Source organism: Falco naumanni, chromosome 5 (genome assembly GCF_017639655.2).
Source record: "Falco naumanni isolate bFalNau1 chromosome 5, bFalNau1.pat, whole genome shotgun sequence".
Classification (NCBI taxonomy): domain Eukaryota; kingdom Metazoa; phylum Chordata; class Aves; order Falconiformes; family Falconidae; genus Falco; species Falco naumanni.
This window is the reverse complement of record NC_054058.1, coordinates 13,288,250-13,305,663: the sequence shown is the minus strand read 5'-3', so window position 1 is coordinate 13,305,663 and position 17,414 is coordinate 13,288,250. Positions and strand designations below refer to the sequence as shown.

At 37.0% G+C, this 17,414-nt stretch overlaps 1 protein-coding gene across 6 annotated transcripts in view; it reads left to right on the top strand.

Annotated features, from left to right (window-relative positions):
• PPARA (peroxisome proliferator activated receptor alpha) overlaps positions 1 to 17,414 on the top strand; it is a 45,235-nt gene that overhangs the window by 7,479 nt on the left and 20,342 nt on the right. Inside the window, exon 3 of one of the 6 annotated variants that reach the window (XM_040594394.1) lies at positions 17,195 to 17,273. The exons of 3 other annotated variants lie outside the window; for them this stretch is intronic. The gene's annotated coding sequence lies outside the window, so the exon portion shown is untranslated. Of the gene's footprint in view, positions 1 to 8,601; positions 8,743 to 11,395; positions 11,557 to 17,194; positions 17,274 to 17,414 lie in introns of those variants that run through there. 2 more of the 6 variants (XM_040594395.1, XM_040594392.1) reach the window with 2 other exon arrangements.

Sequence of the window (17,414 nt, the reverse complement as noted above, 5' to 3'; positions counted from 1 at the left end):
GGGTATTGTTTTTCTTCTACCTTTTCTGTAATTCAGGTGCTTCCTTAGATAAAAGAAGTGGGGAAGAGAAGTAGGGTGGCAGGCAGGAAGCAATGGTGATACTACTACTGTTAGTATGGGGCTGTTGAACTGGTCAGTAGACTCCCCTCAGATCTTATGAAGGATGAGCAGAGAGCTTAGATGTCAGGAAAATAATTGGTTATATTTTGACATTTTTTGATCATGCAGGAGTGTGAGGCTTGTGATATCTCTACTGTAGCAAGTGACCTGATTTAGAACTGTGAAGTCATGTGTCCCAAGTATATCCTCTGTCTGATGTGTCAGTGGCTTGGAAGTACAAGTACTTTATATCCATTTGCCAAATGTAGATTCATTGCATTCATACCTGTTGCCAAGACTCCTGTCAGCAATGCTAATTCAGTGTAAACTTTGGTTTGTGTGATACATTTACACAAAGAAAAACTTTTTAAGGTAGGAATTTCTGAATTACCAGAACAAAACTGAAGTTCTTTTTCTTCACAAAAAAAACCCAACAAAAAGTGAAAGAATTTTGTTTTACATTCCACTCTGGGTACTCTGAGTAGTAGCATGTCATTAAATCAAAGTTAGTTCATTTTTATCGGGTTTTATTTGTTTATTTATTTAAATGTAATAGCTGAGCAACAAGAGCCTGTCAAAATACTGTGAAGGAATGAATAAAATTGTAGTACAATGAAGAATACTACGTCCTTCACAGACTGGAACCCACCGCACTGGGATTTCAGTGATGCCACAAGGGCAGGAGGGATGAAAAAGGGGTCAGTAGAGCCCAGACAGAAGAGAAGAAGGTGCTGTTTATAGAAGACATTAGATTTTGTCTACTGGTAGAAGAGTATGAAAGCTATACGTTGGGATTACTCAATTAATTTTCAAAAAGACACTTGTAGGTAGAAGGGGCGTAAATCTGTAGTATCTTGTCTGAAGGTTGTTCTCTTTTATAGGATATAAATACTTCTGTTAAGCTGAGTTTAGGTTATCAAATATGTCTTGTTAATTTGTCTGGGCAAGGGAATAAAGTTTATCAGTGAAATAAACCCACTGAAAATACACAGTGGTGTTCTCTAGTAAGAAGGCAAATTCAGGCTGCTTGAATCTCTTCCAGAAACAGATGTAAATTCCACTGTAGCTTTTCAAATAGTGAATAATCATGGTCTGTTATGTTTGGTGATGAGTCATGCAAAGGGTTGCAGATGGTGAGAAGAGTGCAGCTGTGCAGATACTAGAGGAGCGGAGATAGAAGACTAGAGGACCCAAGGGGACAGAGGTGATTTTAGGATGGGTTGCCACGGCTTATGAAAGAGACAGATAAGAGAGCTGAAAGAGTATTGAAGCTGAGTGTGCCAGCCTCAGGGTAAAGCCAAAACTGAACCTGAGATTTGGGGATGGGGAGAATGCTGGAGACTGAAAAAGAGGTATACTAAGGTAAAGAAATATTTGTTGTTGTTCTTTGAAGCAGAAGTTGCAGCATCAGCTACCAAAGTTACTGGACATTTGTGCCAAGCCAAAACATGAAGGAGAGACCAAGCTTAGGTGGGGAAATTCAAGGTGGAAATGAAAAGAGAAAACTAAGAGGCTTCATGTTCCTTTTAAAGGAATGCTGGTCGTTAGTAGGCGAGTTATTGTAGTAACAGATATAGATGCAAAGTTGTGGGACTGCTCTGAGCAGAAGTTGTGTAATGAGATCAGAGTGGCCAAAGTTTGCCAGGTGGAGAAGTTGTATCTGACTAGCTATTCTAAAAAAGGAGGATTGCAAGGCCTGGGTTGTGGTTGAAGGGCAGGTAAGATTCAAGTGAAGCTTTTATGATCTCAAATCAATATGCTAAAAAGTCCATCTGTCAACTTTTTGCATTAAGTAATTTTAATTTAAGATACCTTTTTCTTTTGCTTCCTCTCTTTTTAGATTAAAAGTATTGTTCCAAAATCATATCTCTTTATTCAGGAAGAACGTTACCATTGAGATGTCTGTAAGAACTAGTATTTTTACCCACAGGTCAGAAATCCTCAGCCAGAGTGAATATTTAACCACTATTTCAAGGATATCTTTTTCTTAATAAAGTATGTGATTAGGGTTCAAAGTGAGGGACCCTGAAAAATTTTAGACTCCTCAGAGTACTGACATAACTTCAGGCACCCATTGTGCTGTTCGTGTGTTCTACAAACCCTAGTAAATATAAAACAAATACTGAAAGTGAACTGGGGGAAAAAAAAATGGGGGAGGGGGGAGCAGAAGTCCAGATCTGTCTTCTGAGAGTTATGCTCAAAAACTGCTGTATTGAGAACTGGTTTCAGGATTGTTTTCTCATCTCTTAGCCTAGTTACCTAAAAGTCAGATATATGCAGTATGGTCTGCTATCCTCTACCCACACACAATAACTTTGAGCTGCATTTTTTTTTTTCCAAAAATTTTAATTTTTATGAAGGTTGGTGACTGAGAAGAAGGAAAACAAATTATTGACCCTACTGAGGAAATGATGCAATATGAATTCAGCAATTATCTGTTTTGTTTGGCCTGTCAATTGCCAATCAGCACAGGAGCACTTGCAAGCCAGTTGCGACATGTAGCTCTGAACCAGCTACAGTGTGTTTGCTGTTTGCAGTCAGTAGTTCAGGGACGTTGTGGGCAGGGGGAACTGTAAGTATAGTGAGAAGGGGAAAGAACAGGAAGACATGATAGGGCATTGTGGGGTGACAATGGTATGAAAATCTTATATCTTTGGGAGCAAATCAATAGAATTAAAGCTCTTTTATTTCTTCTCTCCCAAGTTACCCTTTTCCCAGTGTTTTAATGCTGGTAATTGCAAATATCGATATGAATTCTACCTTTTGAATTTGTGTACTGTCACAACTTGCATACTGTCACCCCATGCAACACTACAGGCTTGGGGAAGAGCAGCTGGAAAGCTGCCTGGCAGAAAAGGACCTGGAGGTGCTGGCTGACACCTGGCTGACCACGAGCCAGCTGTGTGCCCAGGTGGCCAAGAAGGCCAATAACATCCTGGCTTGTACCTGAAACAGTGTGGCCAGCAGGACAAGGGGAGTGATTGTCCCCCTGTACTGGGCACTGGGGAGGCCACATCTCAAACACTGTGTTCAGTTCTGGGCCACTCACTGCAAGAGGGACATTGAGGTGCTGGAGTGTGTCCAGAGATGGGCCACGGAGCTGGTGAAGGGTCTGGAGCACAAGTCCTGTGAGGAGCAGCTGAGGGAACCGGGATTGTTTAGCCTGGAGAGGAGGAGGCTCAGGGGGTCCTTATCGCTCCCTACAGCTCTCTGAAAGGAGGTTGTAGGCAAGTGGGTGTCAGTCTCTTCTCCCAGATAACAAGCAGCAGGACAAGAGGAAACCGCCTCAAGTTGCACCAGGGGAGGTTTAGATCAGATATTAGGAAAACTTTCTTGACTGAAAGGGTGGTCAAGTATTGGAACAGGCTGCCCAGGGAGCTGGTGGGATCACCATCCCTGGAGGTGTTTAAAATATGGGTAGATGCAGTGCTTAGGGACATGGTTTAGTGGTGGATTTGGCAGTCCAGGGTTAATGGTTGGACTGGAAGATCTCAAAGGTCTTTTCCATCTTAAATGATTCTATGATTCTAACTTAATGCTCTCAAGCTTTTATTATGTTGTTTAAATTCACAAAATTATATACAACTCTAAAAATTTTCATTAGCAGTCAACAAACTCAAAACTACTTGGTATCGGTACAATATTAGATTATATGACAGATTAGTAATATATATTAGTATTATGTATAATATGTGGCCTTGAATTAGGTTGCATTCAGTTGAACTATTTATGTTACAGGAATGTTCCTTTGTTCTTCAGTCGAAGAGTAAGCAAGGGTGTAATCACATAGGAATAATAAATATACTCACAGAACAAAAGATTAGTTAATTATTTCTTTTCCTTCATTTTACTATAAATCTAAACTTGAGGCAGATATTTTTATTTATAATACAGAAAGGATTCTAGGTTCTAAAGAGTATGTTACTACTAAGCCTGCTAATAAGGGATTATCAATACATACCAATTGCTATCACATATAAAGGTCTGTGGATATAAAACAAAAGGTATTCTTGTATCCTAGTTTATAGGAGTGCATTTTAAGGTATCCATACATATATGCAAATCTAAAGATTGTTGGAATATTATCAGTTTTAGAAAGTGCATCAAAGTCTTTCCTTGACTATGTAAGTTAGTGGCGCTTTTTTTTTTATTTCTTTTCATAAATATAGTATGTTTACAATTTCATATTTGTTAGTAAGAGTTACTAGACAGCTTTGCTTGTAAAAGCTATGATGTCTTTGTGGATAGAACAGTCATGTATGTTATTTCTTTTTTGTTTCTTTTTATTTGGGTGTTTTTGCCTTTTTTTTTTTATTTTATCAAGCATGTGAGCAAGTAAAACTTCTGAGTTAGAGGTTTATGTAACACATATCTGTATTACTGTATGACTGTAGTACAGTCAATATGTTTAGTGAAAAATGGCCAGAAATTTTGCCTGGCACTGCCTCTGTACACATTAGTTTATAATTTTAATTGACAATTTTAGTTGCACAGATGTCTTTAATTTTTTACCCTCTGAAGTTTATTTTTACCATGTGTAGCAAAAATGTACTCTGCAGGAGACTTAGCAAGAGGCTTACATTTTATTTACTTCAAAAATTGATTATATTGGAGACAATAATTTAGTCACCACAGTAAAATGCAATTTCTATTTGCCTTTTACCCTCAGATATCTTTATCCTTCAACAAATGAAGTCTCTGGAGAGTATCAGGGTATAGTCAGAAAATTGTTGAGCAGCCACTTTGCATAATCTGAGATGTCGTAATCACATGTGTAAGGAAACAATTGCAACATTCCAATTTAGTCTTAAGGAGCTAGTTTCCAGTGAGCAGCATGTTAGGACAGATGTGTAGGCTGTTTGTAAACGCTGTACATGTCAGAATCAACTTTGACTTCACCACTGAAACTTACTTTTACACATTATTTGTAGAAAAAACAAATTATAATGGTTTAGGACATCTAATATGTGCATGCAGTTCATAAGAGTTTTTGTGGGATTTTTGGTTTGTTCTTTTTAAAAAAATTCTCTTAATTCTAGGCATACCGTACAATCAGATTTAGCCTCAATCTGAGCACTGATTTCTGAAGTTGAGGTATCCTTAACTGTTAATCAACTGAAAATCTTGGCTTATGTAATTAGCTTGTTGACTCCCAAATAAATGGGTAAGGAGTTTTGGGAAACATGGGAAAAGTGAGAGATCTTTGAATTTGTTAAAGGTGTAATAAATAATCATAAGTAATGAAAAAAATAGCAAATACTCAGATGACACATTTGTGTGAACGTGACCTTGGATTTTGGATCAAATAGCAAGTACATGAATGTCGTGTTTGTGCGAACATGGCCGAATGTGACCTTGCATTAGTTCAAATATCAATCATAAATCAAATCCTAGCTTTTAACATACATGTAAAGAAAACATCCTCCTATATGGTGCATCAGACTTTTGTTTCTCAGTAGTTGTGGTCTTCACAGCATTCAGCAAATGCATAGAGCATCTGTGTGCTGTACAGTATATTCTTTCAGCTTCATTGCCTACAAGATATTGTCATGAAGAATTTAGTATCTGTAAAAGTTCGAAGCACAAATTACTATGGCTGCTATGATTAACATGTGCAATCGTTTGAATCTTGCTTAAGTATGGAATAATTTGAGTGGAATGTAACCGTGACTTGAAGAGATACTGACATTGAAATGCATTGGATAAAGAGCAAAAGCTGAGATTCTTTGGAGAGAAAAAGGCAGTGTGTTGCAAGCATGAAGGTATATATATAAATGAAGTGGGATTTTTTAATGGAAACTGTGGTGAGCTCTGAGTAGTACTTGTGGAACTGTATTTGAACTTGAAAGAGAGCACATGTCAGAGAACACATAGTACTCTATAACATAGTGGTTGCTAAGATGTTGCCATGGCTTAGTTTCTTGCAGAAAAAAAAAAATTCCTATTGTTCTTTTGAGTCTCTTGTTAATAAAATATACTTGCTTCAATGGTCATGCCTCAAGAATACAGTGTATTACTAACTCTGATCTGAATATTTGCTTTATGTGCATTAATAACTAACATAAATTGAATAAACTTCCCTCATACTGCTGTCCAGTATTTTTAATGTCGTGTTAATAATAGTATGTTTATTCTACAGGTTAAGCTTGTAGTCAATTCTTAACCATGTGTCAGAGCTCGTTATTTACTATAAAAGTGGAAACAGAGACAGGATAAATAGAGAAAGGAAAAAATAACAAATTGCCAATTTTTCAGGATTTGTAGGCATCTAGACAATAAAATTTGAAGCAAGACTAAAGACTTTAACACAAAGTTTTCCACTTAAGTCTTTGTCAGTTCTTGCTTGGTTTAGAGTCAGGATTCATCTAAACATCAGACTGGATTATAGTGTAGTTAAAAAAACAAACGAACCAAACCAAAACAAAAAAAAACCAACCAAAAAAGCCCCACCCCAGAACCTCAAAAACCCCCAAACTAACCAACTGAAAAAACCCAACAAAGGCACTCCCAAACACATTTCTTGAAGAAAATAGTAAAGTGAAGGAGAACATTATAGACTACCAATAACACTAATATAATATGATATGGTTTGTTAACTAATATTACTATTGACTGATACTAAAGTCCTAACAGTCAACTGTTTAAGGGATTCAGCAAATGTAGATTTAAAAGAGAGATTTGAAAACTGTACTTGGAAATATAGCTACTTCTGACTTTAGTATCAGTTCAGCTTTCACTAGAAAGAAAAGTCAGGTCTTCCCAATTACAGAAACCACCAAAGTATTCACTTTTTGGATATGAAAACTCATATTTGGAGGAGAAAAAAGAAAACAACAAACCAAAAAATCCCAATGTCATATTGTTATTTTGTGCAGACTTGAACATTTGAGCTTGATGGCAGTTCAAGCACAATTCAATTTGCACTCCTTGCAGAAATCAGATAGGAAAAATAGATTTTTCTTTTAATAGAAGGACCTTGATGCAAATTTGAGTAATGTATTTGCATATATATGATTTGGAAATAAGTATTTGATGCATCTAATGTCCATTTATGTGGGAGAAAGCAAGCATAACTTCAGGTAGATGTAAACTTGAGGTGAGAGACCTGTAATTTTTGTCTCTGGAGCCTGAAGGCAAAGTTTACAAAACCTTTATGTGCCATTGCTGATGAAATCAAGTCTGGCTCCTGTTGTTAAAGGGGTTAGCAGTGGGTAATTTAAAGATGGGCTTCAGATCTTGTTGTATTGATAAACTAGAACTGTGGTATTTCTTTACATCTTAAGTTGATCTCTGTCTGCTAGAGGTTGACTAATTTTGTGGCTCAAATACGATAAAATATACTTTCTGGTCTAATATAAAGTCAGTGTAAAAGTCATGTATGTAAGTGTAAAGTGTTCTCAACTGAGTTCGTAGTTACCAAGTTCTTGAGGGGCTTGTTGAATTTAAAATTTCCCATTAGAAAGCTGTTTGACGCTAGGATGTTGTTTTACTCTTTACAAGCAGCTGAAGTCTTTGAGCTACATTCTACTTGAGTTTCCAGCATTGGAAGTATTATTTTATTTATTTATTGGAGCATGTTGTTTCAACTCAGAGTAAATGCCTGTGTTTTCCATTTACTGGATTTCTGTGGGAGTTTTACTGCTGGAAGGATGATGAATATCTGGGATGTGCATGATCTCCTCAGCCTATATGACAGTGTCATAGCCCTGTCAAAAGATGATACTGCTTAATCTAACAGAGATGCTGTCTGATGTGTAGAGCAGTTCTCAGCTCTCACCAGAGACTTAAGAGGCATGGCTGCCTTACTTCAGGCAATGCAGGGGCCTGGTTTACACAATCACTGGATTCTTCAGAGGGGATACAGGCTGACATACATGTTTATTTGTTAGCCGTGCAGCACATGTATGCCTCTCCCCAGCTGCTTATTTCTGCTCCCTCCATTGAGCCAGCACAAATACTTGTAAGGCTTTGCTGTGAACTGGATCATGGAAGTGATCCGATTGAAAAGTACCACTTTTTAATTTGTGATCTTGGCCTCAAAGGTTAGCCATGGCCCTGAAAAGTCCATTGAGTTCAGCTCAACCCAACCATATGAGTGAGGTGCTTGATGTTAGGTGAGATGAATTACTCCTTTTATTTCTGTTTGCTGAAAATTAATTTCTGCTTTGTAATTATTTTTTTTCTCCATTATTAATTGTGTCTGTGGTGCGAAAGTGAGAGGGTAGTATATTTGAGATAAATAGTTTAATTACCTCCTGAATAGTTTTGTTGCTGACGTATTATTTGTTACTTAGACACTAATCTTGGCAAAACAATTTTTAGAAGTATTTAGAGTATAATGAATGTGTTACATAATTGAAAGAAAATATTGGAGGAAATTGTGAATATGTAATCGTGAAGGTATAGAAAGCAGCTGAACAGATTTAAAGCAGAAATGTTGCATTTAAGAGGGGGATGAGTCGTCCTGCTCAGAGACATTTATCTTTCTTTAATATATTCTAGGCAATGAGACTCCACTTCAGAGAGTCAGGACCAATGAAGTAGCTTCTACCCTGTGCCACTAAATCTTGGAAAGAAGCTACAGGGAGATGCCAACAGGGATTGAAGCTGGCTCAGTAACTGCAAAGTAGCTGAATAGTGACTGTTAGTGATTATGTTGTTGTTCTCTGTATTTTTTCAGTCTGTGCTTTTCCCCACCTTGCTTGACTGATTATTTGTTTTTTTCCTTATCTTTTTCTGTCTGTTTCTGTGTAGGGTCTGCTCAAATTTTTGTAGCTGAGCAGTGTTAAGCAATCACTTCAATAAGTATTTGGGGCTTTTTGGTCTATGTAGGTAGTGTGATACTGGTGCAAATGCAGAATTTTTGACTGTGTCTTTGCATACACTGTAATTATAAGCAATTCAAAGTTCTCCTTCATAAGGGGATACGGTAGCATTTTGTGTAGCAATCCAAGATGACTTTATATGGCTTGCCTTTAACTGAGTGGTTTTGTAATCATATAGATTGAGGTTTTAGATTTTTGCTTGGGAGGCACATAAACATTAAACATGTTGCTAGACCCTTAAATTTCTGTTAATGCAGATTCTGCTTTATGGCTGCCTTGCACTTGAATAACATGTAAGGAATCTTTCATGTTTAGTATGGCTACCTCCTCTTTGACAACCCTTGTTTGTTTTCTCTACAGAATTTGTATCATGATCTTATGTTTTACTGTTGGTAATGCTTTTCTTGCCACACAATGGGTGTTGCTTATATTAGTATCTCCTTACATATGTTTTTGCTTTTAAAAGTGGTTTGCACCAGGGAAAGTGCATTTGTAGCACTGACTTGTAAATAACATTTTATAATTCTATTAAGTAATGTCCTTGTTTTTTTAGAGTAAAAATAACTGAACTAACAAAACAGTAATGTTCTAAGAACTGAGGGTTTTGTTAAATTAGTGGGAACCTGCATGCCAAATATCATGTATATTGTGTGATACAAGAGTTTCTGGCAATATTGTTATACTTTTCTATATAGCTGGAAAACATCTGTTCTGCATATGCCACAAAATAAACTTTTAAAATCTCAACACTTTGACCTTACTATATTTTCTTTAACTCATGGTGGACTAATAGGAGCTGGTGCTGCAACATAGAAGAATCATATAGGCTCCTGACAGTCTGACAGAGTACATATAGTTGAAGAATACTTCTGTTTAGTGTAACGTACATAGCCAGTTGCTGGTGTGGTACAGTTTGCACCTGACCTGTCATCAATCAGCACTGCTTTTGTGTGCATCTTCTTATTGCTGACTTCCTTGTAGAGCATGTTAATTCATCTGTTTTAGTCCCATCTTTAAAAGCACTTGTTTGTGGTGTTGGCTAATTACTTGAATGGAAAAGCTGATAAAAATTGTTAATTTTCAGTAAGAAAATCTTGCCTTTCCTCTCTTTTTTTGGATCATGTCTTTTAAAATCCAACAGGACAGAAAATCCTGGGACCAAAGAAATGCAGCTGCCTGGCTCAGTAAGTTCTGCTTGGGTTTGGCAGAGTAATATAAAACTAAAAAATATTCCCATATTGGTTTTACCATGTTTAATATTAAATCAGCTGAAAATTTGCAGTGTTTCAAAGCTTTATCAACTCTTCCCATGTGAGAAGTGTGCTATCTCTGCATCTTCTGATGCAATTAGAGAAAAGTTTTCAAGGGAGGAAAGTAAAACTCACTCATGGTCCCCGCTTTCTGAAGCCAGTAGACTTGCCTCTGTGGCCTGTATTCTTCCTTCAAGAAACTCCTTAGTGTTCCTCCAACTATGCAAGTACTTATGGATCTGAGAATGAGGACTGTCTTTTCTCCCTTTTTGCTCAGGCAAAGAATGATCTTCCTTTTTGATCAACTGATAAATGAACAGCTTTTTCCTGCCGCAGACTAATATAGACCAGATTGCCTTACAAGCTATGTAATTCCACTTCTGTTTAATGCACTGCCCAATTATAAGGGGAGTGATTCAGGGAAAGAAGAACACTGTGCAGTATATATGTATTTTCTACCATAGTGCATTAAGAAAATAAGGTAGCATAATCGAGGTTGCAGAGAATTATTCACTAAATAACTTTTAAGAGCTTAACTTTGTAATGTTAGTATCATTTCTTAAAATTAGGGTATGTGAAATTTGGTTTATTTTGAAGACAAGGGTTTATTAAAACTTGCATATGATATTATGGAGTACAGCTGTGTAGAGGGGAAAAAATATGACGTTATTCTATTTTGGGTTTTTTTGGGGGGTGCAACTGGCAGTCTTCATGAAGAGGTGGCTCATGAAAATTTTTCAGTTCATGCATGGTAAATTCTCTCTGTCTTAGGTTCTTAATACCTTGTAAAATATAGAATATTACTCATGTGTAAGGTTACAAAGTATGAAAACTGAATCAAATGTCACAGGATAGAGGAGAAAACATGCACTTTTTCCCAGATAGGAGATTGGACTTCATATTTTAGATGCCAAATTTTATTTTCAGTTGTTTTTTTATGTGTTGAATCAGGATATTGGAAATAACCCTGTAGCTTATATATTTCAGGCTCCTCCTATTTACCTAAGTTTTTTATAAGTATCTACTGCATCCCCTAGTTTTAAATGTGCTGTGTTCTGCCACAATATTTGCAAAGTGACCTAGAGGTAATGATTGTTTCAACTTTAACCTTGATATTGCAAGCCAGCTCTTTACACGATCAATGTGTTTATGCAGTAAATCCAAACTTTGTTACTGTTTCTCAGAGACCTTTGCATCAAGAAGACCTCTTTCCTTACAGGGATTATCCCTAGTGTGGCAACTATTAAATGTGGAAGGGCCAGGGGTTTAGTCTCCCACCATCCCTTTCTAAAAATGAAGCAAATTACCAATCACTGCATGATTAGGTATTTGTCTATGGTAATCTGACTGTGATTTCTTTAAGGCCTGATTCAAGTTTATAGGTAAGTTACTCATTGGGTAATTGCAGTGTGGCAGTGGGAAAGGAGGACTTCTGAAAACATACATATTTCAGAGATAACAGGCTGTGAGAAAGCACCAGTAAAACCTGCTTATTCTCAAAATCATAATTACATGAAATTGTGTTCTTATTTTCCTATTTCATTCTCTCTTGCTTTCAGTTTTGTTTGTGTGTGGTTTTATGTGGGTGTAGGAAGGGGGGTATGGAGGCTAAAATATTGTATGAGAAACTGGGACAATCCTTTGCAAATGTCTTTGTGGCACAGAATTTTTCTAAAATCTTCAGAGTAGGAAGAAATGTTGATTTATGCAGATGCTTGAGTGGAATCCTCACGCTGCAGCTACCACATCTACCGTTGTAACATGTACAACTCTTTTTGTAAAGCAAAACACTCCCTGTGAATATTACTTAAATGAACTTCATACTCATTACCCTTTTTATATTAGAAGCTTTATTTTCATACAAGTAAGGTTCAATGCATATTAAGTGAAACCTGCCAATGAAAGCATATGCATGTGTAAACATGCGCAAAATACAGCAAAGACAGAAGGCGAACAGTGAATGAATACTAGCACGAATACTAGACATTTTACTTGAAGCTTTTCTGTGCTTATAAAAAAATGAATTATAATGTTTTCAGTAATGAAAAGATTAGTATATTTTGACAGTCTTCAGAAATGGTTAAGTAATGGCTATGTTTGTTAAGGTAGCTAGTTAATCATCAGCAAGCGCTGTAATGATTAAACAGCTGTAATTTACTAGTAGCGTTGGGAAGTACAAAAGGGTATGTAATTTAATAGTTAAAACACTAAGCACTTCATTTATGTTTCACTAGCTGTTAGGTTGCTCTTATATAAATTCAGCTAAAAAGACTACAGAATTCTAAATATTTACTGCAAATGTGAAAAAGTATGGTGCAATTTGGGCAATACCAGGCACGCCGCTGAAAGAGCTGTTGCCAGCTATCAGAGGTCAGCTATCAAGCCTTTACTTTGCTTTCCTGCCAAATAATGCCTATTTTGCTTCAAGGTAGGCTTCAGTGTTCACTTAATCTTTTCCAAATACTTGTGCTGGATGAAGAAATGATACTTGGAGAGATGTACGTGATTGAGCAGGGAACATGAAGTAACGTTGGGTACGAGGAGCCTAGTGTCTCCTGGAACCTCCCCAGCTATCCTGGGGCAGAGTACCCGTGCTATGTATCTGCAGAGGAATATAAGGTTTCTGTGCTGTGAACAACTGTTTCAGCCTGGGAGAACTTCATGAAGAGCACACTGGAGGAGCTGTGCCGATCATATGCTCTGCCATTCCTCTCTTCCTTTTTTGTTGATGGCTCCTTAGGGAGACAGATTTGGTAGTCTCCTTTGGATTGCTGGAGAACAGTTATTATTCTCAGCTATCGTTACAAACCCAACATATATCAAAGGTTTCTTTACTCTTTTCCCCTCATCACAAAATATCTACATCAAAGGGCTAACAATTTAACTTTTTTTCCACAAATGAAATACAGAAAAGGGATTTCTTATTTCTCAGCTTGAGTATATTCCAGGTATGTCAGGGATGTCAGGTGGATAATGTAATGTTTTGGGCTCTGTGCAAACAGTACAGTTAATTCCAGGTGTTACTATGGGCTGGTCCATGCAGCCTCAACAGAGAAATTGTACAGAGATTCAAGTTTGAAAGTATTGGCAGAGAATAACAGATTATGTTGACCAGAAATGTTTGCAGTTGAATCTTTTTCTTTCTTACTTTCTGAAAGTAATGTTTTGTGAGGCACTTCTCATCTTCAAAATTACTCTGTATCTTGAGCCTTCATGAGATTGGAAGTGTTGTTCTGAATATATGCGGATGGTCTAGCGTTAAAATCTTTGTCAGATAATCTACAATAATCTTCTGTTTTCCCTTGGGGTGTGACCATACATTCCTAAAGCATTAGGCTAATTTATTTTTGTTTTAAAGTAGTCTTTTATTTAGAGTCCTCATTCATAACATTTCTGATTTCTTTTATTTCTTCAAGTAACTATGGTCATATATGTTACAATAATTTTAACTTCTATTTTATGTCTTTTGACAGGCTTCTGAGTATCAAGTGTAGATATTTCTTCATATTTTGTCAGGTTACAAGCTGGTAGGATTTATAAGAGAGACTAAGGTGATTCTTGGGGACAGGACAACTGTTGACCTTTAAAAGAAAGTGGCATCTGGAATTTATTTTACTAAATAGTTTCAGGTTATGGAAATACTGTAGGGACTGTAACTGATAGCAATTACCCTTCAGTCCTCTATGTGAAGGAAGTTACTTTGTTTCAGTTTTCCAATAAAAAGTTCTGTTACATTGTAAAATAATTATGTATCACAATCAGTATTCTTTGGATGCACTTTAAAAAAATAAAAAAAAGCTGCACCAGCCTTTCAACTGATCCCTTCAGAAAGAAGTTGAGATGTGCATGAAACCTCTTGTATTGCTTATAAATGTTCTTTTACAGTGCTAGCAATCTGGTACAATGTCCTAATGAGTATTTAATATATCAAATTGGATAACTCTAATTGGACTGTTATTTTAAAATACAGCCAAGCTGTGCAGAGTGATAGAGCAGCAATGTGACATGTCCAAGTGAAATCAGACTGGTTTGGGTTGGAAAGGACCTTAAAGATCATCTAGTTCCAACCCCCCTGCCATGGGCAGGAACACCTCCCACTAGATCAGGTTGCTCCGAGCCCCATCCAGCCTGGCCTTGAACGCTTCCAGGGATGGGGCACCCACAGCTGCTATGGGCAACCTGTGCCAGTGCCTCACTGCCCTCACAGTGAATAATTTCTTCCTGATATCTATATCTACCTTCTTCGTTTAAAGCCATTACCACTTGTCCTATCACTAGTAAATAAGCCTTTTAAAAACTAGCCTTGTAAAAAGTCCCCCTCCAGCTTTCTTGTAGGCCCCTTTTAGGTACTGGAAAGCTGCTATAAGGTCTCCTTGGAGCCTTTTCTTCTCAGAGCTGAACAACCCCAATTTTCTCAGCCTGCCTTCATAGGAGAGGTGCTCCAGCCCTCTGATCATCTTCATGGTCCTCCCTCTGGACTTGCTCCAACAGGTCTGTGTCCTTATGCTGGGGCCCTCAGAGCTGAATGCAGCACTCCAGGTGGGGTCTCACAAGAGCCAAGCAGAGGGGGAGAATCACCTTCCTCCACCTGCTGGTCCTGCTTCTTCTGATGCAGCCTGGGATGTGGTGGCTTTCTGGGCTGCAAGCACACATTGGTGCATCATGTTGAGCTTCTCATCAACAAAGAGAGTTGGTACAATAGTTGGTACAGTAACATACCTGTTGTCTGTAATTGGCATTAGAAATCATGGATAAATTCCCATACTTAGCCTCCTAGATATTCTTATTTACCACACCATGTAACACAGAATGTATTTTTCTTTTCTAGTTAAAACTGTCCTAATTCAAAGAAAATGAGCAAATAGTTCTTTACTAAGGGTCCTTGTAGTATGAAATGCAAGTTAGTAACAGTGACAGCAACTGGTTTCTCGGGAAGACAGTGTGCTTCTATCTGGTTTGATTCATAACAGTAGATATTTAGAGATCTGATTTTTATAATTTGTCATTCCTTTCAGTCTTCAGAACTGTCTGTTGTATTTGGCTTAGTTTGAATAGTCAGAATACAATGAACCATCTGAAAACTTTGCCATCTCAGTTAGGCTGGACTGATTCTGAAATCTTCAGTGTTTACTTTCATAAAGAACTCCATTTTAGTGTGTGAACTGAGTAGAATGAGTAGAAGCTCTGCATTTTGCTATGTGTTTGCTATTCCTTTAGTTCTATCCTTCCAGGTACATGGTAAACTATTACACTGGGGGGTGGGTGGGGGGGGAAGGAAATCTCTACCTTTGCTCTACGATGGTATTTGTGTTGTAAAAATGTGCCATGAGCTAAATACTATAACTAGTATTTTTATGAAATGCAGGAAAGAGAATCTAACTAGACACTGTTTAAGTAAACTTTTTTTAGCCTCAACATAGTTCATTTCAAAACCAGGTACAATGATAACACAGAGCTGTAATAAATTGCCCAAGAATATATAAAACATATTGTTTTCTTCTAATCATCAGAGTTCATGATCAGACTACCATTTCAGTCTTTCCTTGTACCTGAGGGGTTAACATTTTTTATGTCTATTCACTTGGCTAAACATAAATAATGGGTACATAGCATGTAACGTTACAGCCATTTGGCATCACAATTGAAAAAAAAATTGGGTATTTTGAAAATCAGAGGAAATCTTTTGCCAAGTCTAATGTATATACCTTAAATAACATTGATTAGTTGGAAGGATGCAAATTGTGGAATATAAGGCCTCATGTAATACAGATATTTTTAAAAATTGCTTGTTTTGCCTTACAGTCACATAATGAACACATTGGAATACCCTATAGGAGTGATATGTATATAGCAATGGTTTTCCATTAAACAGGAGAAAGTAGGAGTGTATACTGATAAATGCACCTGAAAAGTAAATAATTTAAAAACTCTGCAGATATTGCCAGTTGTTACAAGTGTAACTTCTAGTCTTCTTTCTAGTAGGTCATTCTGCCCTCAGTTACATTTGTGTAATACCTTGTGAAAATATGCAAATCTTATTGAAGGTGGCCTTTTGCCATCAGCCTGAGCAGAAAAGGCTTGCTTGTAGATAGCTTGCTTCAGAACTTTTTGAAGATTTTTTTTTTTTAATATATAACCAAATACAAGTGATGGCTGTCTTTCGTTGTTAGTATGTAAAGCAGTAGTCAACACATTGTATTACTTTTAACTGTAACCTTTTGGTCAACTACATAGACAAAAACACACGTGTTTTTCCTCCAGATTCTGGAGAAAATTCTGTGAAAATGTGCCTGATGTTCATAGGATTAATCTGTTACAGTTTATCAGATGAAAAGATTGATTTCTTAATATAAAATGTTTAGTATCGTAGGAATCAAATGAGTTGGTATCTGAAACCTTAAATAACATCAAGGAAGATATTTTTTTTTTATCATAACAGCACTTCTCTTGTAAAATCAGCGTTTGTATATCCCCATATAGCTAGTTATTGGCAGTTTCAGGCTTCACAATGTACTGCAGTGACCACGTGTTCTTTGCAAAGGCCAGCATTGAGCAGTAACCACAGTAACAGCCAGAGCTGCTCCAACTGCCCGCACATACTCACTGCATGGAGGGGACTGCAGTACAGTGTATTTGTACACATCCTGAGTACACTTACTCAGTGTAAAAGATGAGTTTCTTTTAGCAGAAGTACATCTGTGCAGCAGTAGTAACATTCTGCATTACGTTTATCAATTCCTTTCCTGACAAGTCAATAGAAGAAGAATTAAAATTTGTGATATTTTCTTAACAATCTGTGCTCTTACTCAGAGTTGATGACACTGGTGGCTAGTTTTGAAGGCAACTTAAAAAACTTTACTGTAAGAAATAATACTAATTCTAGGAATTACAGATATATTGCATTGTCTGTGCTGGAGCATTCTTGCTGAAGGTGTTCTTTGACCAAAGTAGGTCAAAAAGTATTAGTTTGGCCCACTTCTACAAAGATTTTAGTGTAAGACAGTATTTTGTTCTCTACAGGGTTGTAAGACCTGTTGAACAAATGTAAAAGAGGTGAGAACAGAGGACCAAATCGATATATCTAAACCTGTTAGATAAGGTGAGAAAAGACTGCTCAAACACAATATGTATGCATATTGATAGTTCATTTTTCTATAAGTTTTGATGGGAAGTGCATAATGCCTGCTATGGAAGCACAATATGTAACTCCTATTAGCAAAGGAGAGAAAACAGCAATCTA